This window comes from Ischnura elegans, chromosome 7 (assembly GCF_921293095.1).
Source record: "Ischnura elegans chromosome 7, ioIscEleg1.1, whole genome shotgun sequence".
Lineage (NCBI taxonomy): Eukaryota > Metazoa > Arthropoda > Insecta > Odonata > Coenagrionidae > Ischnura > Ischnura elegans.
In genome coordinates, this window is record NC_060252.1 from 17,395,440 (window position 1) to 17,420,407 (window position 24,968).

Sequence of the window (24,968 nt, forward strand, 5' to 3'; positions counted from 1 at the left end):
CGAGAGTTGTCGACCTCGTTCTATAGCGTCCTCCTGTGCACTTTCAACACTCAACAGCCATTCGAAGGGTAGAGGCAAACTTCGTGTTGGTGACAAGGTGGCAAAAGGTTATAGCTGTAATTTAAGGGTCTAAAAACGTGATTGAAGAGAATTTATTTCTTATATGGCAAACTTGAATGCTGACAGGAAAGATTAGTGTTCATAAATATGGAAACTTAAACAAATGATTTTTGAGATATGCAGCATTGAATGGAATCGAATTCATAAATTTTACCGTCTCGGTTGAAACTATGTGTTTTGAAACCAAATATGGGTAGTGATTGCGAGTAACTGAAGAAGTAATATGGTCGCCTCTTTCACATTAGTCGTGGAACTTGTGCTGTGAATCGTCTCGGGTCAGTTGTTTATCATGAATTAATTTTAATTGTAGTTTAAATGTAACTCTCACGTTAAAGATTGTTTGGCCATTTCAGCCCAAAGGATATTTCAAATCATTATACTTTATTTCCAGAAGTTTATATCGAGTACTTAAATCAAAGTTTTCATGAACGGAATTTTGTGAAAAACAGATGCAATAAGTTATTAATTCAACTTTTCCTTGGAAGATATAGTGGAATTCTCGTTGAAGCAATCTCAAGCAGGCCGCCGTTACGCTCAGGTACACTCAGCTACCGGCAGATGTCAGTCTTCGTAACCTTCCCAATGTAATTGATAGCGTTGCTTTCATCGAGACCTTTGGCGATATTAACCGCCATAAATCGCACCGACAAAGAGATTTGAGTCAGGGGAAGGGGATAAAGGGTTTTGTTGACGTTACGAAGGGTATAAAAGGAGGGGCAACATATTTGATCTCACTATTTCCCATAACCAACCCTTATTTCCTTTGTCTCACCGTCTTATAGAATTTATCTTGGTGGAGGGTGCCCTAATCCTGAGGTCGATTATTCTTTCACTTGAAGTTAAGATTGGCCACGTCTATACGACTTTTTCAATTAAAACTCGCCTGTCACGTGATGCCATAGATTTTACTTTTAATTCATTCCATCTTTCAATAATAAGAGATGGGAGAAAGGGAAAAGCAACTTTGTTATTGGTGTGAAGGCTTAAATACCTTTTTGCTTAAAATTGCATAAAATATTGATCCCTGGGAACATGCAGCCATTTCATTAAATATTTCGATGAAATTAAATTATTTTACAAAGAACTTGGGCATTAAAAGTTGGTGTGCGACTCATATATACCCACGAATTTTTGTGCACACATTTTGAAAGATAAACTATGGTACCCTAGAGCGTTACTTCATTCATTTTATACCTAAACTAAGTACTTTAAAAATATTTATTGGCATTTGTTACCTTTGGATTTGCTACGCACCGTGCACTTTAGGCAACAACTATGAGTAATTATGTTATTCAGTCCGAGAATGAAATGCCTAGATCACTGAAATAATAGATGAGCTATCGTACGCTTTGTCCAATCAATTTTGTTCCCAATTGTATGCACAAGATAACGGTTGTTCAAACCAATTACACGCAATCATCCCTATCAATTGCCATATTACAATCTATCCTTTGTTGAACTAGACCGCGAGAAAGGCTCCAAAATGCGTTGCCCGAACGAACCGGGGCTAAATGAAGCAAAGTCTGCGGCAAATGAGAATAAACTTTATTTATTGAAAGTGTTTGTCACGACGCGTGAAGAATCGCAATTCATCGTTCCGCAAACGAGACACAAATTTCAGCTGTTTTCGGGAGCTAGTAAACAACGGACTTGTTTGTCCGCGGTCAGTGTCTATGCGAGAGAAGTTCCTCAATGCCATTCCAATGCCATTGTTGGTACGGAGAACACGTATCCCACGAATGCAAATACTCGCCTAACTTGCTGCTTGTAGGCAGAGGCGCAGCCATCGTAAATCCACACGGTGTGTCGCTACAATGCGCTACGTGCTCGCCATGCTTTAGCTAAACCACCAGGATAATGTTTTTATCTATATATATAAAAGAAAGTCGAAAATCGTGTTAGTTAGAACACTTATAACTCGAGAACGGCTGCACCGATTTTAGTGACATTAGACTCTTTGGATTCGTCTCAGCCCCGGATAACATATAGGACATTAAAAAATAGGAAAAGTTCACAAAAAAAATTCGAATTTATCTTATAGATATGTTTTTATGAGTTGATTGTTAAGACGGTAAAAAAATAAGATTTTTTTCGTTTTTACTAATGTATTGACTGATCTTTTTAACAATATTAAAAAAATTTAAATGTTCAAACATGTTAAAAATGTTAAAGTTATATTAAAATAGTATTGAAATAATTGAATGAGAGGTAAGCTAAGCTCGAATTGAGTTGTCAACAAACACATAACTACCATGTGTGTAAACAAATCTCCAAGCAATTGTTGATTATCAGTAATGTCCGTGTACTCTGCATGAATTCAAATCTTTTAACTTTGTGATAAACGAAGACGAAGTCAACAACTATCGATCTGAGTATTTAAAGTCCTTGAACGCACCTGGCTTACCACGGCACGATTTACAGCTAAAGGTAGGCTCTGTGTTCATGATCTTTCGAAACCTAAACCAACCAAAACTATCCAACGGAACGTGTTTGGTTATTAAAAAACTGATAAATAAAGTTATTCACGCCACTATACTCAAAGGAAAATTCAAATATGAGGAAGTTCTCAATCCGAAGATTCCATGATCCCAACTTATATGCTATTTTGAGCTAAAACGTATTCAATTTCCAATTCGTGTTGCATTCGTGATAACGATTAACAAATCGCATGGTCAGTCTTTCAGTTTTTGTGATGTTTGTTCTCATGTGCTAGTGAAAACCCATGATTTTCTCATGGTAAATAATATGTGGTATGTTTACGAGCCGGTAAACCATCCGCTGTATTTCTTCCTTCGCTTCAAGGGCACAGCTTGGAATTAAGGAATAGGCGCAGCTAATACTGGTGGGGCTGTAGGGTATAGAAAACTCGCCAAGGTAAGCGAGAGGTGTGGGGGCCCTCCCCAGACATTTTTACGATAAAAGGTTCAAAATGGTAGGTTTTGCCGCTGTGTGAACAGTTAAATATTTTTTGACTCATCCCTCTAATATAATTAACCAAATGTTTTATAAAAAGATTCTCTGAGCTTTTGGAGGGGTTTTAACCACCAAAAAAACCCCTCGCTGCGTCCCTGCTTTGCTTCGCTATTTTTATTTAGCTTCATTCGCTTTATCTTGCGCCTGATAACAAAACAAAAACTGATGTTTATCAGAAGGCACTTGACGCAAGACATTAAACCCGAATGTGTAGGGCACACCGTGGTGCGTTTACGCATGCAGCACGTCTACGCAGTGCATTTTTTCCAAACAGAGATACCATAACTGGCGCGCCTAAAGTCATTTGATAGGAATGTTGCTTCATAGGGACTTTTCTTACACAATTTTGAGCATCAGTCAAGCGTCGGACTAGCGTTGCGTTAACCTGCCCCGTGAACGAGCCAAGTTTACGCCACGGACATAGACCCAAAAACATTTTTTTACGGTTAATAACACAAATATCCAACAACTGAATGCTTATAATTTTTATTTCATCAATATTTTCTCATTTAATTTATAATAAATCAAATATGATTAAAACGATACAGCCGCTCTTTATTTACAAATGGTGCAACTAAACTAGAAGTTCATTGAATGATAGGCGGTACGAAGTTCGCCGGGTCAGCTAGTATACCATAAAAAAGGCAAGAATACGACTTCGTGTTTGTGAGAATTCCACCTAGAAATACTCCTCGCTCATAAAAAGGGCACAAGGCTAGACATTTGGAGCAATTTGAAATTGTACAAACTGATATGAATTTAAACGAATTTGATCTTTCCTGGTGAATGATATTCTGGTATTCCTTTCGGGCTCTCCACCAGGTTAAATCAGTCGCATTGCCGGGCGTTTCGGTAAAACGACTAATTTTCCTTTCTAAAGGCGTTTTAAAGTAAGCGACATTCTCAAAGTACGATTTTACACTGAACTGAATTGACCGTTTGACGAGTACACCACTAAAGCTCAGATGTCGTCCGATGGGATGATGTTCTTTTAAAATAATTTGTATACTTTCTTTTCGTTTTTCATTAATACAGGTATCCAATGGCGTCGATGGCTTAGATGAAAGGCTGTATCACGATTAATATTTTTTGGATGCAGATTTCAATGGCTTACTTGATTATTCGGTCCCAGGAGCATTGCGTGTAGCAATGAATTTTTGCATCTCCCCATCTAATGGCATGGTGCTCATTGATGCCGCCACACCCAACTTCTCTGGTTGCGCTAATCTAAATTGTCTTTGTTGCTCTTTCAGCCTCATCTCTAACGTTCGGCCTGTTTCCCCCACCTATATTTTTGGCGCAATCGCAAGGAAAATTAATAAATAAAAGTAAATAAATGAAATTCCTAAATATACTCATCAATGAATACTTTAGTCACTAACTTTCCTCTCCTGAATATCCCATAAATAAAATACACAAATTATTTCTTTACTCACTCTTTAATCGACTCTAACATCCACGGTTTTTTTCGTGCCCCATGTTTTGTGTTGACGATTTTTCCTCCTGCAATCCCTTTCCCGAACTCCTGACAGTTCTCCCCTCTCTCCTTTCCTCCGTTACCCCTTCGAGGACTTTTCTCTCCTACCTCCTACTTGCTTCGCTACTTACTCCCACCTCTCCATTTCTAATGGCATGCGTGCCTTTATTTCACCCTGCCCATTCAACTCTTCCCCCTCGTTGGCATTCCCGTTTCCAATGTTTTTTTCTCGATATCGTTCTTCTGCAACTAGTACTTCCTTCTGCCCCTGGTTTCTCAGTATCTCCTTGGTCGTCCGTTGTCTCACTGTCCCCCCACTGTACCCATTTTTCCACCCCTTCCTCAAAATTTTCAAATCCCCCCCACCTTTTCTTTAAATGAATAAATTTGATGATCTCATCTTCTGTGATATCTTGTGAATCTATCTGTGAGACTAAACGCGTAGCACGCATTAAAATTATCGTGGAATAGTCATATTAATATTTATTTTTATATATTTAACTCACACCATATCACAGCTATATCGGTTGAATTATCATAATAATATTATAATTATGTTATGCAGACGCCCCGCTGCAGCGCGCTGTAATTTGGAATCAATCTTTCGGCAATATGGAAAAAGCCCATATTTTATTTTATCGCTATACATTTTTTACAGTGACTTGGTGTATGTATTTGGTGCTCATGTCTGATACCCGCGATTCAAAGTTTGTAATCTTCCTTTAGCAGCCACAGCACAGTGTAAAATAATTATCAACGTGCAATGATTGCATATTCATCGCCGGATTAAAAATGTTATAATAATGAGCTGATTGATATTCAAGTAATCGACAAATATATTTTTTTCTCCTCTAAACTCTTACTTTTGAGTCAATCTTCATGTAACTGGGTCTGTCTATCACACACCCTTAACCAACCGACCTCGGTGTCGGGGAGTTAAGTCCTCGCCAGTTAAAACAAAGGTCACGGGTTCGAGTCTCGTTTAGGTAGGTTGTCCCTATCCAGAGTATTGGTGTTTTGGGTGTTTTGGATCATCCGAAGTTGTTATTCATTAGATATGGCTCGAAGGGCCATAAATACGTTGTTTCTGGGGCGATGAAGATGAATTAAAAATACCGCATATCCGAGAATTTTGAGGTGCCCATGGTAAACGAGCTCCTCCTTCCATACTGAATGTGTGAAATTTAGATGCTTTTTGCTTAGTCTGGGAAGTGCTTTACCCGTGCCTTTTCATACCAATTTTCCAATTCCTGAGTGTGTGAATACGAACAGATGATAACATTTTATAGTTCCACCGCCTATTTTAGCGAGTGATGGAGCTACTGATTTTGTTTTCCATAACCTCACTCCATTGCGGCCGCGGCATGAATCGTCGTTACCGCGGACAGCATTCCGCGTGGATCGTTGGGACGGAAAACAGAGGTATTTCACTTTTTTTCCCCGTGAAAATGAGCACCAAAGTAGCAAAGAGCACGCGTGGCACTCACGACACGTCCCCATCCATGCAAAATCGTGCGTGCGTGGCCATTCGGGGCTGAAACACGGGCGTCGCTTCGCTTTGGCGGACAAAGCAAACACGCGGACGGAGACTTCGACCGGCGACACTCGGCACGGATATGCATTGCACGGAGGGCACGGTAATTGGCACGGGTGACAAGACAGAGGGGTGAGTTCTGTGCTTTGGGCCCAAAGTGCACACAAAGGACTTTCAGAAAAATTTCAGAGAGATACTTGACGAAAAAGCGGATAAATCCGAAATTGTTAGTAGTTTTATCCAAAAAAAATTAAATGTGATATATCAATTAAATAGAAAAATGTGATACCTATATGAATAAAAAAACCGCTTATCCCAGAATTTCGAAGTGCCCATGAGAAACGAGCTGCTCCTTCCACAATGATTGTGTGAAATTTAGACGCTTTTGGCTTAGTCTGGGAAGTGCTTTAACCGTACCTTTTCATTCCAATTTTCCAATTCCTGAGTGCTTGAATACGAGCAGATGTTAACATTTTATAGCTCCACCGCCTATTTTAGCGAGTGATGGAGCTACTGGTTTTGTTTTTCTCCCCCTACATAACCTCACTCCATAATGTAATAATGCGCATTAATGTAATAGTTGCTTTTATCAGTTCTTTTATCCAATTTTTGAAATTTTATTGAGACTATTTAATGTAAAATTATTGCTCAGTCTTAGTACTATGACGGTATTTTTAGATACTATTTCCACGGAAAAATGTTTAAATATTTTGATTAGGTTATTTTGTTGATTTTCGGGGCAATAAAAGTGAACAGTTTGGGATATTGATCACGGAGGGCTGAGTGGTGGGTACGTGTGTAGTGTTTTCAATTGAATACTTTGTTCCGACCCATGCAGTGTGTCATAACTGTATTTTCGTACCTATGATCCGAATTAACGAAAGACATCACGCTATGCAAAAACTGATCGAAACATGACATGGATACTCATGATTAGAGATACGTGAAAATCGCACTTTCATTTTTATTTTATCGCAATTTTAATAACAGTTTATCGCATTTTGTAGAGTCTATTTTTTATTTTCCTAATGAAGTAGATGGCGATAAAATGTAGTGAAACACAGTTATATGACAGCATACAGAATATTTTAAACAATTATGTTGTAGAACAATAATAAATTAAGGAATTAGACATATAGTGGGGGAGGTGTAGCTTGCCCGCGCCCACTTGTATTCCGCGGCCACATAGAGTCCCAGCCAACTAGCAGCTTGCCAGTCGCTCACATGCTTTAAGCGGTGAGTGTCGGCGGAGCATTTAAACTGCGATCGGCACAAAGTGTACGAATTTTGCCATCGAAAAGGCAAATTTGCGTAAAATTATCATAAATGTCCAGTCATCGCATTTATGTCGCATTTATTTGCGCACATCGCATCTATATCGCATTTGCGATTTTCACGCATCTCTACCCATGATTCAATACAGGGAATAATAATATAATCTGAATAAATTTAGCATGAGTAAATAAAGTAGCTTGCGAGAAATGGTGAAAATACAACATAATGCCAAACAAACAAGGTGAGTATTTTCCACAATGTCTCCATAAAGTAAAGTAGGTAAAAAATTGTATCTTGAAATGTCATATTGTTCACCTGGCATGGAAGTAAATGCATTTTAAGTGTATAGAAGTCAAATCAGCCGCTCGGTACAAAGTTCATATGGGGTCTTATCTCTTCTAGAAAGCTTACTTATTGCATTTTCAATCGTGTTCGTTGTGAGTTTGACAATGTGAATCTTCAGTTTTTGGGTCCTCAACTTCTCCCCTTCCTCTGCTAAATACCGGAATCTAAATTCGGGACAAAGCCAAGGAGCGTGCGGCGACTGCACCGCTCTGTCACGCTATGCTTCGCACGGTGCCATTAGCGCGGCCTGTAAGGAACGCATGCGACCATTTGGGCATATTTGCCGAGCCGAGGCAGTCCGCACCTCGGAATCTGCGTTGAGATATGACGGCGGTGAGGAGAGGGTGACCACCCTCTGCGGCACGATGCCTCTCCCCACCTTGCATCACGGAGCCCAACTGGCAAGACTTTTTCACCTCCACGCAGCGTCGCCATCTCCCTCCCCCCCCCTCCCCCCAAATGACTGCTTAGCGTCTCTCGCGGTCCTTGTTTGGCTCAGGTGCACTGTCGTCCGGAGTTTGCGGACATCCGCGTGGACCCAGCGCGTTCTGGCCGATCTCACTCAATCTGTTCCCATCCCCCACCCAAGCCCAACTCCCCGAAAATCTCCCTTCGTGCCCCCGTACAGCAGGACCCTCGCCCCCCCCCCTCACTCCTCCCCTGACCCTAATTGGACCGAGTTGGACGGCATTAGTCCCGTTGAGGGGCTTTTGGCAGATGCTTGCGACGAGTTCCAGCTCATTAGGATGGTTTGGGAGGCTTCAATTTATTCCCCTAGTTCCGCATGCCTGTATGTGTGTGTGTGTGTGTTTTGGGCTCGTTAACTTACTTGATACTGAGCTTGCGATCGGTGATTACTAGGGCGGGGAAAAGTTTTCCGAACTTAGATGTTCTCCCCAATTGCGTCTTAAAATGGATCAGGTGCACTACGCATCGTGGTTCAGGTGAAGCTAGCCACAAGGGAGTAATTATGAAGAATGGCTGGGCAGCATTTATAATATATAATCTAAAATATATTTGGAAGCAAGTTTAAGACTTACCTCTCATTAAATAGATCGTTTTCTACTGAGGAAGGGATGGATCAGTAGGTTATAAGTTCTAACTTGTTCTGACGTTTTGGTAATTCTAAGTGTGCTTCGTGGTAATGTCGTTTTTTTTAACGTAAACTACATCACAGCCTCCTTGAGAAAGTTAGAAACTTTGACAAACTAATTTGCTATGAGTCAGCCATCGTTTCAGCCGCCCATGATTTTGTCACCCGGGCGGTTGAGTAATTATTCTTTTTTGGAAATGAACATTTTTTACTCTCTTTGTCCTGGATACTAAAATTGGCCACAGTTACGCCGACTGCATTAATATAAAATAATAAATTAAAATAATGGCAATAATTGTAATATTTTAGAAATTTCCTCAACTAGGCATGAATGTCTTAACGAGGCAATAAATTGGTGCACATGGTATTACAAACATGTTAATGTGATCAGCGTTTTAGATATTTTGAAGTGGCTGAGGCCATCTTTCACCACTCTCATCTGGAAGTGAAAATTTCATAGCTGACCTTTGGAATACCATGTAAATCATCAGTCTTACTATCCACATGTTTAAATTGAGACTGGATGAGGGTTTGCAAAATGATTTTTGCCCCAATTTGAGTTAGATATAGACATAAATATTTTTGGGAATAGGTATTCAATTCACGGTGCAAAGCTTTGTCCTGGATACTAAAATTGGCCACAGTTACGCCGACTGCATTAATATAAAATAATTTATTAAAATAATGGCAATAATTGTAATATTTTAGAAATTTCCTCAACTAGGCATGAAGTCGAAGAACAAGCCGAAGTTTAAAGTATCCTGACAATTTTAAATAAATAAGTCCAACGGCTATGAATGGGTTCGATTATCAATATTTTAAATTGTTTTTATATGAATCTATTGAGAATAGAAAAAAGAGTTCAATTTTTTGTCCCATATCAATATAATGCACGCGAATAATTCAGAACCAATTGTTCTAACTTTTACGCAAATTATTTTCGTAATCAGTGTCGTACCTGGTAAGTCACGGTATATAACAATACTTTTTTATCTAGACACAATGAAAAATTGTATTTTTACGCTGGAGACGTGCTGAAAATGACTATGGGTGATTTTAATCTGTACCAACTTGGTATTACTAATTATTCTTTGAAACACTGAATACAAAATACTCTCACAAAGTAGTAGTTTTACGAATGTTCCCACATGCGTGGCAGTGCTTCATCAGCATTGAAATTCCCAAGGAGTCCCCATCCTACAAATCGAAGCATCGCATCCTAATCGGTTGTTTTTTGCCATATCTAGCGAGCGGACGATTCAATCCCCTAATCCCTATTTTTTGCGGTGTCCACAACTTCCTCTCCACCCTCCTAATCACCAAGCCCTTCCTCCTCCTATCTCTTCCACCCTTTTACACCGCCCGACCAGTTTCCGCTCCCATCTCAACCCCCATCGCCCACTCCCCCTACTTATTCCATCCCAGCCTTATCCTTCCAACTCTTTCTCTCCCCAAAGATCTTCCCCCAATGTCCCACCCATCCTTCGTTTCCCCATGCAATAACTGCATGGATAGGGGAATCCCCCGCCTATGAATAAATTAACAATTATCTTGAGCCTGGTCCAGTGGAAAGAGAGAGAGGGTTCGCACTTTGATTGGGCCGTGGGGAGGACCGAGAGATAGACGCAGAGACTGGAGAGTGTGATTCGGGAGAGACTTTGCTGGCAGGGGAGAAGGCGAGGTGGTCGGAATGGAATTGTAATGGCAGTGGAAGAGGATAGGTTCCTGAGGGCAACCCTACGGTACACCTCTCTAAATATTTTTCCAGAAGAGCCCAGCCATTTCTCTTTTTGGTGGTCGTGAAATAAAACGGTCACTGGAGGCAACCTAAATATTTTCCTGTAAAATTAAGTTAACTAGAAATATCATTCATGGTTCATTGCTGAAATCGATCAATAACCTATTAGAACACATAATAATAACAAAGTATATCCATAGGGATACAGATATTCATGAGATTTTATCTCAGTTTACGATAAATGGGCAAAATATGCTAAAATTTAAAATATTTGAAATTTTAATTCTTAATATGCTGAACGAATTATTCATACATTTATACAAGGTGATTTTTGGCTCATATTGATGTGGAAGGAAGCACATCACGTGGCGTTGCTGCCATTTGATGTTTTAGAATGTCATGTCACTCTTTTGAGCATCGAAGTAATGACATATTAGAATGATAGATTAAATCCAATGAGAACTTATTACTACGTTGTGCAAATTCTTTTTGACCTTAGATTGGTGGTTACCCTTTGGCACCGATTATGGACCGATTACCGATCTGGTATCGATCTCGAACCTATGATTTTTCTCTCACGATTTTGATTCAGAAAAAGGGTGTGGCAAGAGCACTGAGCAGGAAGAGAAAATAGGAGGAACTCCAGGTTGAGGAGATGCTAAGCAAGGGGATAGGGGATTCTGTGAGAGACTGTGTTTCGCCACGGTCCATGTGTCATGAGCATTGTAGTGGTAAGGGCCACCCTGGGAGTTGGGAGAAGGGCTTGGGAGTTTGAGAGGACACCTTCCAACAGCGCGAGGCAAGGATTATTTCCCGAAAAAATTATCCATCGGATTTTTTCTCCTCTCTTTTTTCACCGCCAGCATTAAAATAATATTCCCAAGAGATGGAAAAGGCTTGCTTAGCCGTCATTTTTTCTTCCCCTGGCGATTGCAAACCCTGAGGATGTGTATCTCCGCGGCGTATTTTTTCAAGTAATTTTTTTGTTTGAATACGGTAACAAGGGAGGCTTCTCTTGGGCTGGCCATGCTGGGCTCGCTTCATTGCGTTTGTTTCCGCTCCTTCCCGTGGGTCCATGCGCTGAGGGACGTGTGTTCTGAGTACGCGACTGGTTGGAATAAGAGGGCTCAAAAGATACCACGCGATTTTGACAGGAAGAACGGCATTCGGAAATCTGTTTAGACTTTTCCGTGGCTATCTCCGCTTAATCTAACCCGTTCATCATTTATTCAGCATGCTTTGTGAGCAGGGTAAAGGATACTGGAATAGATACATTTTTAATAGAAAGGATTATCTGAATGAAGATAATTTTAAATTTTCATTCCGATGAAGTTCATCCGGAAATGTGTTTTATTCTCTTTCTCACCAATACGTCATTTTAAAACTCATTATATTAAGAATCCTAGACAGATTTTTACCATGTCTATTTCCTTTCATATTTTTTACTAGCCGTTTTAGGTTTAAAAGAAAATATATTGCTGTATATCATGATTACTTTTGAAAGCTGTAATTATTGATAATTATATTTGAAACTAATGGTATGGCGTTGATGGTAGTTTAAAAAAATACGGTAATTTTTACGATATTTTTAAGCCACTGATAGTTTAATGCTCAATCTAATTCAATATTCCCTTTTCCCCCCTAGATCCAAATCTGTCCGCGTTGGACATAGCGTTGATATGCCTGAGTTTCATAGGTATGGTGGTTGTGGATATAGCTTCAATATGCATAACTGATTTTACTTAGCCATTCAAAAAGAAGCATGTCGCCGTCGTTGAAAGACATTTCAAGTAATATATTCTTTTTGTACTGCAAGAACTTATTTTGTTCTATTCATTTTTCCGTGTGTTTAGCATGCATCCTCTTTGGCGTATTCTCTGCTACTGAAATATTTTGGACCAGCTACCCAACTAAGTCAATATTTTAATTGGCTTACTCTATGCATAGATTATCTATAAATCCATTAATTTTTGCTATTATTACGCACTATGCTTTTGATATTTTTGGTTTTATGCTTCACTTTTGTACAGAGCTAACTAATTTGAGTCCAGAAGTAATTTAATTTGAAATTCGTTGATTCCATTGAATGGATCGCTCATTGGGAATGCAATTGACTTTATTTACTTTATTTTATTAATTCTTGGTAAATTGCTTAAGATTTTTTTATATTAGTCACATTCCGTGCACTTTCAGCATTTCCCTTCTCAAAAACCACCCTACTTGTTCAACCCGTTCGCATGCGGCCATCAAACCGTCTAGTCAGTTGCAGCCCTTCCACGACACCCCTTGCCATGCACCCAAGCCTCTCAAACACCTGCAACGCGGGCTGGAAAAAATCGGCCCCACTACCCGTCTTCCCCTTTGAAATTCTTTTATCCCAACTCACCCCACTGAAAACATTCCTCCCCTTCATTTTTGTATGCACACTTCTTTCTCCTGTTCCTCCTGATGAATCCCGGGATTTCGGACAACCCGTGAAAACATAAGCGGAATGAATAAAACAAATGCCGGACGGAGTGCGTGCGGAATTCGATATGAAGGGCGGCGAGCGCCAGGAGTTATAACTACGTCATGGCCGTAAGCCGGACTCTCCTTGGACTTCTGAGGATTCGGGAAAAAAAGTGTTCCGTATGCGAGGTTGTGGGTTCGCTTTCCGTTTTTGTTTTTTTTTCTTTTTTACTTCGCGGAGCAGAGCCGGGATGTATGTGTGTGTATTTATGTTGGCGGTGTGGGTGAGCTCGCATATAAAGCAAAGCTGCTTTAAATAGTAAAGAAAAAGAACTCAGGCTTACGTGACGAGGTGTATTTATTTCGCTTCGCTTTTGTTTATTTCCGTTCCGGTCTCGACTGATATGGCGTGACGAGGGAGGTTTTTTTCCTCTCTCTCATCTGGATTGGGCGAATTCTTAATCCGTCGCTGTTTGAAACGGCGGGCGTGAGAAACAATGTAAATATTTCGAGAGAAAATGTAGTCTCCTCAGTTTGAATGTCTCTCTTAAAACTATAAAAAAACTCTCCTTCAGAAGACAATGTAAGTAAACATCGAAAAATTAGTTATGCGCGTAGTATTGCAAGCATGGGTAAGTTGAAATCTTTTCCATGCACGGGCTAGCAAGAAGCCGCTTTAAGTTTCGGGGTTTTGTAAGATAGAATTTTTTGGGCATTGCCATTTACATACTTTTCAAATGAAGGTACTTTAAAATCATCCATTTTATGGTACAAATGTAGCATAGCAGTATATATTTTGTTGAAAATATACGGTGAGACCTTTTTTCGATATGAATTCATACTTCGTGGTTTAAAAAAATGCGTTTCTCGCGAAACTATGCCCTCTTTTTGCCTGAAAGCCTCGTGTTTTATATCACACTTATGTAGCACATGTATGCAACCACTAAAAATAAATGGAAGCTCAGTTTTATCACGGAACATTCCTTCTTCTAATCGGATGGGACAAGCTAAAGTGCTTAATAGTCTCATAAAATCACGGTGCAGCGTGATGTAGCGCGGAGTTTTTAGAGATAAGTGTCGCCCAGACCACCGTTTTGAAAACATTCGACCGTTAGTAGAGGTCGTCTGGCGGCCGTAATACTCTAGATTTCCGAGGCAGTTACGACCCATCTTATTTAAATACAGATATGCGTAAAAAGAAGTGGAGGACGAAGCGTTATCGAAGGAAAAAGATCTGTGGAACGGACATAAAAAAATGAAAACAAATTGAAACGGAACGTTGAAAAAAAAAGAAGCGAAACGATCGGCGGAACTACGGAGTTTTCCGGAAGAGAACGCCGCCGCGGAGAAAAAAAACGGGTTATAGGGACGGACGATAAGGGATAAAAGTTTGTGAGGGATATATTCGCTGGATGGTATAAGGGAGATTAGAGGTTCTCTCTCTCTCTCTGTTGCCGAAAGGAAAGAGAGATAGAAAGATGACGATGGCTGGGAGGAGGTGGAACAGCATATTCGTGGCAGGAGCAGCGGATGGATGCGAAAGGGCAGGAATCAGACAGGATCGGCACGAGAGACAAACACATACAGCAGGCTGGGTCCGCGGGATGCGTGGCGGAGAGAAATCCCCACGTCCAATCAAGAATGAGTTACGGGACGTCGCGGCAAAACTCAGGTGCGAGGGAGTTTCGGTGGCCGTGGGCAAACAAGAGCAGGAGATAAGGAATAATCGGGGAAGGTTAGGGGTGGGCGGAAAGGGCTAGGTGTTATTGTGGTGAGGGACGACGAAAGCTTTAGTCTAAATAAGAGGGAGATACGTGGAGTGAGGGTTGCGAGAGGAGAGATATGAAAAGAGGCTGTAGGTGTTTGGCTTGGGCAAAACCCGCGGCGGAAAAAAGGGATCGGATTATTAAGTTAGATAAGTTTCCGGGGAAAGTGTTGATAGGGAAATGAGACGGGGTTTTCTCTGGAGAAAGTAAAGATTTGTTGGAAGCACAAGCAAGGAAAGCCAAGATATTATTGTGATGTACTTTTTAAAACCCACTGCTAAATTGTGCATCGTGCTTCAGCGAGTGAAGGTGAAAGGAAAATCATCCGTCTTATGACATGTGCATGGGAGACAGTAATTTTGATCATTTTTCAATAGGAGAGGAGAGCCTTTTTAGACGTAATGCATTGCATAAAATAACCACGAGGCAAAATTTAAAGATTGTGATGAATATTCGTTTAAAAAACTTAACTATTTGGTATATTAGGAATGAGGCAACCTTAAAGTGTTGTTACAAGCTTCGCAATTCTCAAAAGTTTCGTGACGTCATACCTTGGTGTTGATATGGCTTAGTCTGGGATGAGCTCTACTATCACCTATCCAAATGAACCTTGAACTTGAATTTTTGTGTCATTTATTGATTTCATTAAGAACCCCAATTCGAATTTTAGGCTAACGCATGTGAATTTGAGCGCAGTACAGAGGTGTAAAATGTGTGTAACGTCCATAGTATACATCGCCACGTTAATGCGACTAACTAAACCATTAATCGTACTTCAGAATACTTCACTAGAACTTCACTACGTAATCAGAACTTCCAAATTCCATTTTTGTCAGCGCAACTGTGTGGCAAGTCTTCTTCAATAAGGAATTTGTCTTCAAATCACCGGCAAGGAAGCCTTCAGTTTTACTCTAAATTTCATCAATGGTGGATTCAGGCACGCGATGCATGGCTGATTTATTTGTAAGGATATAATACGACCCAAAAATAGTCTCTGGGATGTCGTACAAGGTAAAATTCACTTTTTGATCGAATTTAATTGCTTTAAGATATATTTCCAGAATGTCCGGTCACCTTTATCGTAAAGAGTATCTGGAATAAAATGCTTAACGCTTGCAAAGAAATTGAAATTCCACGCCGCGAGGTGTCACGAGGTCAAATTTATTGCAATCACGATTGACGAATTTCATTGCCAACATTTGCTCTCATAAACAATTATGGACTCTTAGTTTATGGCTAATGAATGGATAGAGTGTGTTCAAACTACTTTTTAGCATTGTTAGTTGTTGAGTTGTGAAGTAATAAAACACATAAATTGACTAGTTATTGAATTTATTTTGCAATTGTGGACACTATCGTTGATTAAGCTGATCAAAGTTTGTACCTGTCCAAACAAACTAATTTACGGATGGCAATTGAGTGGGTTGGAAGCCAAGGGGTACAAGTGATTTCTCTTTTCTATGCATTGTTAGGTACTGAAATTAGGTGTAGAAAACAAACGAGAGCATTTAGATATTCAGTAGTGCATTTGATTTTCGACTAGATGTCAGCACAGTATAGAGATTCACTCGTTTCCGTTGGCAACCAGGTTTTTGTGTATTTATTCTAACAATTAACTTTGCCTTGCTCTGTTGAGAAAAAATCACTTGTACCCCTTGGTTTCCAACCCACTCAATTCATAAATAGGAATTAAAAAGTATTCGAAATTTTCACACAACGGGAAAAATCCTTCAAAAATCTACTTCCTGTGGAATAAATCTTCCCTTACCATTCACATTGTTAACTCATTCACTCTGAAATGCGTTAGTGCTTTGGCACTGCTTCAGAACAATATTTCAATCATTCTCTATCGAGCAGAGGGAGAAACGCGCAGGCAAGACTTCAAAAAATGATTGATACGCGCATTAATTCTTAATTACATTCTTGAAAAGAGTGATCGTCATCTTGATGAACATGTGCATACGGAATGGGAGAAGAGCGATGGTTTTTCTCGGTCTGCTAGGCGATGAAGTTCGCTCGCCATGTGGGAGTGGGGGGGGGGGGGGGGGAAGGTTGGAGAATGGATTGATGAGATGGGGGTGTAAGGAAGGGTGAAAGGGATAGATAGAGAATAGGGATAGGGGTTAGAGGGAAGAAGAGAGAGAGAGAGTATAAGGGACTGTCAGGGTTCTCTCTTTGGGACGGGGGTGCAGTAGAATGGGTACGGGATGCCGTCAGAAAGCCGCGCTATCTTCCGGCGGGATAAGAATTGATGGAAACGTTTCCAATGTCTCAACGCTCTGCCGCTATCTTCTCCCTCCACCATCCCCCCTCGCCTCGCCAGCGGGTCTATTCCTCCCTCTCCCATTGCGGTCAATCGAATACAATGCTCACTTAATTTTTCCCTCCCAAAACCCACACCCCATACTACACAGCCTCCCTCCCCATCCTGCCCAGCCGTCTCCATCGCAACCCCCAGCCGACAATGGAGCCTCCATTTCTCATCCGGCCTTATCTATCTCCGCTCCGTTTGCCAGTTTGGCAGGCGCGGGTCGGGGGAGGACCACCGTGGACTCGTCTTTCTTCCGCCGGACCTCCTCTGCTCACAGCCACGGGCACTGCTGCTCCTCTTCTCCTTCTGAGAGTTCCTTCCCCGAAAGACGCGGCGAGACAAAGGGGCGGTCTGCTCCCTCTTATCTCAGTCCGCACGGATTCTGGATGACGTCTGCCTCTTTATTATGCTCCGGGCAAGGGTCAGTTCCAAGTTCGCGTTGTGAAGAATGTGCTCCCAGATACGTCCGCTGAGGTTTCTCCCTTTGGTGTTCAGGTGGCGAGAGCCCGAACGAAGACCATTCTACTTTTTTTGGGATAGGAGTTAATACGCCGTGAAAAAGTCATGTGTTCTCTACGAGGGCTTAGAATCATCCACCCTATTCTTCGGAGAAAAGTCTTCATGGACCCCGAAGTTTCCCTAAATAACTCGGAATGATCAAGAGATTTATTTTAAATAAAAAACTCGTGATTTTAATTTTTCTCAGATAAAATCATGCATCTCTTATGCGAACACTGGATCAATACCTCAGCAAGTTCTACATTCAATGCATAATTGCCTTGAAAGGCTGTGTTTCCTTGCATATCAGAATTAGATAGTAAAATTTATACGTAATCGTAGAAAAATCTTCTTGGTGTACATAGAGAACTCCAAAGTAACTGATTACGATACTTACCCCACGATATACCTCTTTTATATTTCGGTGAATTACTTTTATTTCGCATTTTCTGAAAGTTTTTTTTTCACTTTAAAGGTCACAATAAATATCAGGTTTTGTGATTGATCGACAGATCAGTGGGCGTGAAATTCTTTCACCCTGTAAAACTGCATAACTTTTCAAGACAATTTAATTAATGGTGTCTTAAAATGTACAACCGGATCTTTTGAATGATAATTGAGTATTGTATTCTGGTTTTAGCCCTGTGAAGTTCCTGAACATCGTTCATAATTAATTAAATGCGTCACCCAGGATTTTTGGCGTTATTTGCGGCAGACTTGGTGGCCTGAACACGATCAATTTTATTCTTCCAATCTCGCGCGACGTTAATGAAAGGCGGAAAAGAGTATCAATCACTTGAAGACGTCAGCAGTTAAAATATTAACCTAACCCCTTAATAACCATAACAATAATGCGCCCCTCCAGATACTTTATCTCCTCCTTCCCCTTCCATTAACGCTGCCTATAGAAATGCTCACTTCCCACCACCGAAGAGCAAGCGAGGCAACCAACCGCCTTCCGACAGCCAACACGCCAGCCATCAACACCGCACACCGTTGCCGGAGGACCTGTCACCCCCTGCCAACCACCTCACACCCCTCACCACCGCGTGCCCCATTGAGGCCGCTATCTCGCCGGGCGGCGGCGTCGGCATTCTTCCCTCCTCGATGATGGTGTCGGTGTCATCACCATCAATACACGCCGCCCGTCTTCCTCCCAGACGCCAAAAACTGTATCTGAGCCCATCATCGCTTCATCATCCCTTATTCCTCCCAATGTGCCTTCCTCCTTTACCACATTCGCTACTCCTCTGTGAGGGCATATTCGCACTTACAATCGAGGGAGAGTGATCTCTCATGGCTTGATGAATGCATTAGCTTGACTCAGGTCTCATCATAATCATAGGGTATAAAAAAATAACTCAGGTTTTATCATAAATGGAATTTTTATTATTATTTGGAGAATGACGGTTACCAGGTCAAACCTGAGTCACTGTTTATTTCATTAAAGTGCAGAAAATTTCTTAAGCTGGTGAATCCTCGGTATGACGCAGCTCTCAACTCAATTCTCTTATCAGCTAATTCTCTTTACTCTTATATATTTATCCTTTTTCACGTCATTATTTACCTGCTCTATATATTTTACTTCTGGCCTCCCTTTTTCCTTATCACTAACTACTTGTTCTTCGATGATTGTCTTCATATGGCCATAATGCCTTGAGATATGACTAGTTGTGGCTGACGTTTTGGTGGGAGATGAGATTGTTTATATACTATACGCTTGAGCAATTGGATTAATGAAATTAATCTACACTGGAGGAGAACAGAGAGACTCGTTACTTAGAAATTATGTAAAATGTTTCGATGGATTGTGCCATATTTGATCTGTGCCTGTGCTCTTAAGTCATTGCATTTTCCGCTCCGTGGTGATTTCCATTTGCAAGTGCCTCACTAAATAGAGTACAATGAGATTTTCCTATTGACCAAAATATTTTTTGTATATTTAGCCTTCTTAATAGATTGTAAGTATTTATGCTACATAGTTTACGTTTTTCAATCAAAATAATTCATTACAGTACGAACTTTAGGATATAATTCCGTTTCTTTAATTGCAAATCTGATCTCTCTAGAAGGGAAGGATAATATTCTCATATGTGTTCCAGAAAAATTGATTTAGCTTAATAATTAGCAATTTCAGTCTATTTCCAGCCATTCGGGCTACCTTTTTGTCAGCTGTTACGAAGTATTGCCTCTATCTTACCTTGTTGGTAATACTGAAGCAGAAAATTTATTGGTGTGGGCCTTTATTGAATCTGAAGCCTTACTTTTCCCTTCCTTAGCTTGCAAGGAATGCATGAATCACCTGTCGATACCAACGCTTGAAAATTGTGCGACGCGTTCAAATGTTTGAACTAACACTAGAACCGCTGAACTTTAAAACCCCACCAAAACAGCGGCATGGGACTTTTTTGTCCCATTGACAAAATACGTTGATCCTGTCATGTTTAAGTATAATTGACGGTTTTTTGTGGTTTGTGTGAACAAAACACGTGTTTAGGTAATGTTTAAAACGTTTTATTCAGTATATCTAGGAATACAGTAAACTTATTTTCACAGCAAAATTGTTGTTTGTCAAGAGGGTCGCAGCGCCGGGCAGAGGTGACGCGGCCGGCGCAGTGCACAGATTATTCCCTTCTGCGCTTCTAACTGGCAGAATAACGGTATCTGTGCATCGATCCCCTTCGTAATACAATGTTATTATGCTAAATACAAAATAAGTGTGCAAAAAAACTGAAATTGTATCTTTTCCCCATTTGGGACAAAAAGGTCCCATCCCGCGGTTCTAGGTAAATCGTCGTTTTTCTCGCGAACCAAACATTATACAATATTTTCGATATAACCATTCGAAAGAGCATAAAAATGAGTAAAAGTCAGTAAATTTCAAAGGGATCAAACCACTAGTACATGAATGGCAAACATTTGCAAAGGGCGATGGGACGAATAAGTCCCGTCCGCGGTTCTAGTGCTAACAACTTAGAAAAAAATGGCTTCGTTGAGGAGCGTCCACCTCTAGTGGGTGGTGCCTTCGGTGGTTAGAAAATGAAGAAGAGCGTGTGATGGGAAGGAGGTGAGGGGTTCGAAGAGCAAAGCCGCTAATATATGCTCCGATAGTCGAGTCTGCGTATTGAGATGAAGATGAGCGATGGAGACACCTATTCCCTTATCTTCTCTGTCGTGGAACGTCTCGATCACTTGGCTCCAAAAAAGTTACCGATAAACTTTCATAATTTTTACTCAATCAAAAACTATTCGCGAATATGTTGACAAGACGTAGTGAAATATTGTTTTTCGATCCTTAGCGAAACCTTTTTAATTGAAAAATCATGCTTTGAACTATAAGTATAATTAATTTTTTTCCCTACTTGCATAAAGCAGATTTAACAATACTTCAGTTCCTACTTAAAAAGAAAATTAATAGTTCAAATTGACTGCTCAAGGAGAATGTACGAAATTTTTTTAGCGAATTGTATGTGTCAAGGCACAAAAATGGTCGCCCCCCTCACCATTAATATCTACGTATTCCATCAAATAATTCTTGAATTATGATATTTTTACCTCTAAATTATGAGTATCTAGCTCATTACCAATCGTATTTTTTACTAACTGCTAAATTTTGCATAATTTTCAAATAACTCTTGCACTATGATATTTTTTACTTCTACATTATGAGTATATAGCTCATTACCAATCGTATGTATTGTTTACTAACTGCTAAATTTTGCATAAGTGTATCGTCTTGTAGCCAGTACACCGGTGCTTTAGTTGGGCTATAGGGAATCAAGATGAATAAGGAATTTCTCCAAAGGGAAGACATATTTTCGGAAGTTTGGACATTGGATCATCAGAATTCCACTTTTTACATTACTTTTTGCATCATAAGAGTGATTAAAACAGCTACGATAATCGATGGCAAACATTGAATTCCTATGCTCATTTTGCCTTACATTGTAATAAGGCCGGCTAATTGACGATTTCAGTGAACAAGCAATAACGGAGAGTGAGAGTTAGCAAAGTATTTTATTTATTAAACAAGGGTCCAAAATTCCAATTTGTGCAATGTAGTCCTAAAAAAATAGTTGATAAACGAGTGTGACTTTGCATGTTATACGATATGTGTTCAGTAAATAACGGGAGTTTTAGTTTTTTAAATGTTTATTTATCCGTCTGCATTAATTTTTTCGCCTTTAAAATAGTTCCGATTTTACAACCATTTCACAGTCAATTCATAGCAATTTCTTTCAATCTTTCCACGTTTTCAACGTTTGTTGCTGGGGCGTCCGGGATGTTCGCCATCTTCAACATCTCCACGATCGTCTTGGAAACGAGAATATCGCTCATAAATTTTTTTTTCACTGATAGCAGACTCACCGTAGGCCTTCGTTAACATTTCATACGCTTTTTTCATTTTCTTCGCAAAAGTTGATCCAGTTCTTCAAAAAACGTCTTGCCTTAGCAGCATCCACGAAGTTAACAATGAATACAGCGGAAAACGAACACAATAATAAAATTTGACAATCTTACTCTCAAAACCCGCGAAATATAAAAATTCCCGTTATTTTCTGTGCACACCTCATAGTGCAACGTTTAGAAGTGTGTGAAATTCAGCTGAAATTCCAGCCACATGTACCTTCGATAGCTCTAAACGCTCCTAAACGCGGTCGATGCTCATTTGGTCTCTTGTGATTCCAAGCCATTCCCCTTTTGAATCCCATCCACTTGGAGGACCCTGAGCCAGCGTCGGCTCATGGCGAGAGATTTACCTAGGGTTCAGGGTACAAAAGGAGAAGATGATGGATGTCTTTGGGCACTCGAATCCTTCCCAACCACTTATCTCCGAGGGAAATTATTAGTTCATGCAAAATTCATGACCGATGCCTGTATTTTATTTTGCTGCTATCCCTCACAGAATGGAGAATCAGCCAGCGCAGTGAATCTTCCGCTACGCGTCGGCATATATTACCATCGCATTGCCCGACTTTGTGTATTTTCAACCATTATGATTGATATTGTTACTTAATCCTCATTTAATCCCCTCGATCTTTATTAATTATTTTTGTCTCTTTTTTGTGTTTATAATATAACATGGTATTGATCAATCTTGACATAAACCAATGACATGTACAATTGTTAATCTCCAGCCATGGTATTTTCAATCTGTGGTTAATTCCGGGAGTGCTTTTTTGAGATATCTTAGCCATTTTATGATGACTTAAATTCATAATTTTTACCGAGGATATGGTTTTGTGAGTTATCTAAGATTATTTAAGGTGTAAAATGTGAATTAAGGTTTATAGAAAGAAAGCATATAGGATTATGACTAGCCGGATTCAATCTATTTATTTATAGCTGCATTACGCATTCAAAGTTCCATGATACCATTTCTAAAATCTCCGCTTGAATACGATAATGCTTGAACTAATTCAACAACAAAAAGTTGGCGTTCTGCAAAGAATTGGTCGCTTGATGTAAGACTTGAATACCATTGTATCGTTACTGATTGTGCGGAAGAAAAATTTGAGAGTCATTGCGTGCCAGTAAAACATTTCATAACCCACTCATAATATATGCACGGATATAAATGCTGACGGTTGGAGAATTAAATCAGTTATCTCTGTATTTCTTCCACAGAGGTAAATATATAGAAGATAACAAATTGCAAAATGTATTTATACCCTCCATTAATTCTTCTTGATTCTTCATCTTGTCTCGGCTAAGTGAACTGCATGGAAAACGCGTGTGAAATTTAATCAAAACAAATGTTGGCTCCCTCAAAGTTTACAATACGTGTAGCTAAGGAGATAAGTGTTTATTTTTTTGCTTAAAAACTTCATTCTCACAATTTTATTTCCATAAACCTCTCATGAATGCCAAGTGAATATCCACTGTATACAGATACTGCGGAATGCCGCAACCAAGGGTGTCGAATTATTGCCAAAAGAATACACGCATTACAATTGGCAATTCACGAGAATAGAAATCCTTTCACTACCTAAAAATTTATTTTGATTTGACTGTCGGAGAGTACAGTAAGTTTTTTATAAAATTTTTTCCACTAGGAAAAAATTGGAGTTATTCAAAAAGATGTACACATTAATACGAGTAAAACGACTTAATGATAATATGGACTTGAAGACGAACTGTGGTTGTCGTAATCAATAAATAGTTATAGATAAGATGTTGGGAGACATATTATTGACCTAACTTTTATAATAAAGATATTACTTCCATACGGTGTAGTTCCCATGATTACCGTGCTATTTTCAACTGCATAAAGACATTACGGAAAGGCGCAAGTATGAGTGTCAACTTGCTACCAGGAGAACAGATGCATGTCTACCGGCAGTTCACGAAAATAGAACTAATCCTTAAATCGCCCTTACATAAGCTAAACATTTATGCAAGCGGACTGCTAAATAGTGCTGTGACTTTTCTCTATCATTCTGCTTCTGAATATCAGAGGTTATAAATCGTCGAAAAATGGATTATTAGCAAATCAACCGGCCTTAGGTCTTATTTTTTTCTATCCGCACGGGATCTCGCTCAAGTGAAATGCATGGAAATTGCGTGTGGAATTGAATCCGAACAGGGAGGTTGTCTTCCTCAAATCTCTTCATCGTGTTCCCAACTTGCGCCCCGAGAGATCCATATCCCGTCACGAACGAGAGAGTTGCGCCGCGCGGAGATCCACGTCACTTCCGGTCTCGTGCGACGGCTCGTTCTTCACGTATTTCAATTACGCCGTCGACGCTTCGTAAGTATGGGTTCTCTATAAATCCCCTCCCCCTTCTGAGCACTCAACGCCACCAAACTCTTTATAACCCTCCATTTCCTCTGCCTTCCACCCACCAATGTGATTCAAATGCTCTCCACTCGCGCTTTTCATAGCACCTAATAAACCGTCTCCTTTGTTGTCATATCTCCATCAATCTCTCGCGTTGCAGGACTCTTTTGGGATTCCGAATGCTTAACTATGCCAGTTTTCTCGAAATGAAAGGGGTGGGCTTTCTTTGGTTCCTCCAGTATCGTGTGCCTCTCGACTATGCTTTGTGCACATATTATTTCCCTCATTATATGAATCACATTTAGATTCGTTTCTCCAGTTGGTTATGAATAATGTACCAGGTTCTATTTCTATCAAACATTGCTATGATGGTCATGAAACCTGCGCGTGCATTCATACTAACGTGTGAATTGCATCTTGCCAGTCTTTTTAACTGGTAGAGAAGGTGAAGTTTGCCATTGGGAAATGACTTCCCCACGGAATACAGTTGTTATTGAGTCTTTACGCGAGTTCGCGTTGCTACAAAAAGTGTGTTACTCATAAAAATCATTATTCGACAAGACATTTGAAGAGCGCTTGGTAGTGAGTAAGTTTTCACACCCACGCATT

The 24,968-nt window shown here is 40.1% G+C and overlaps 1 protein-coding gene across 2 annotated transcripts in view; it reads left to right on the top strand.

Moving 5' to 3' along the window:
• LOC124162426 (rhombotin-2-like) overlaps positions 1-24,968 on the top strand; it is a 293,106-nt gene that overhangs the window by 123,190 nt on the left and 144,948 nt on the right. The window lies entirely within an intron of this gene.